This window comes from Octopus bimaculoides, chromosome 3 (assembly GCF_001194135.2).
Source record: "Octopus bimaculoides isolate UCB-OBI-ISO-001 chromosome 3, ASM119413v2, whole genome shotgun sequence".
In the NCBI taxonomy this organism is placed as follows: domain Eukaryota; kingdom Metazoa; phylum Mollusca; class Cephalopoda; order Octopoda; family Octopodidae; genus Octopus; species Octopus bimaculoides.
The window spans coordinates 95,351,847-95,352,706 of record NC_068983.1 but is presented as its reverse complement, the minus strand read 5'-3'; positions in this window follow the sequence as shown (position 1 = coordinate 95,352,706).

The following is an 860-nucleotide window of genomic DNA, read 5'->3' as shown; positions in this document are numbered from 1 at the left end:
CACACACACACACACACACACACACACACGCGCGCGCGCGCGCACACACACACACACATACACACACACACACGCACACACACACACACACACACACACCATGTATATTTGTAATATGCGTGTGCCAGTGTATGACTCTAAGTATGAACACTTCCATGTACACACATTCACATGCACAGTTATTAGTTGCAAAATAAATTTAAACACTGCTCCCTCGTCACACTCGTGATGCTTTTGGGTGCAGATGTACGAACTGACTCGTGTGTTTCACACAGTTTACTATAATAATGAAATCAAATTTTATTTGTTGACAGCAGATGACATATAACTCGATAGGGTCATATTCGAATGGCCATCTCTACCCTATGGGACATGTTTAAAACAAAAACGAAAGACAGTTCAGCGTTCATTTAACACTTTGATATCAATGAATATTTTACGCGTTGGCAGATTTTATAACTGTCTTCTAAATTCCTCCTAAATCTGCATACTTGATTCTGTCTCTGTTTCTGCCTTTCTGTCTTTCTCTGTATGTGTATTTATAAATATTTCGTTTTTGTATTTCGCAAGATTCTTGATATGAACTCGTGTGTTGAAACAAATTTTGATTTTATCTTGGATGGGGTTGGGGTGGGGGTCATTACGCCAATAATAAACACAAGCACTAGTTAAATTTCACTCCTTTTTTTATTAGTCAATTGGTTTGTTATTTAATCAGTTAACTAATCGATCGATTGCTTAATTAGATGGCTAATCAACCCATTAGTTCTTGTCAACGCCCTTTCCTCGCCTAATATGTGTGTGTGTGTGCGTGTGTGTGTGTGTGTGTGTGTGTGTGTGTGTGTGTGTGTGTGTGTGTG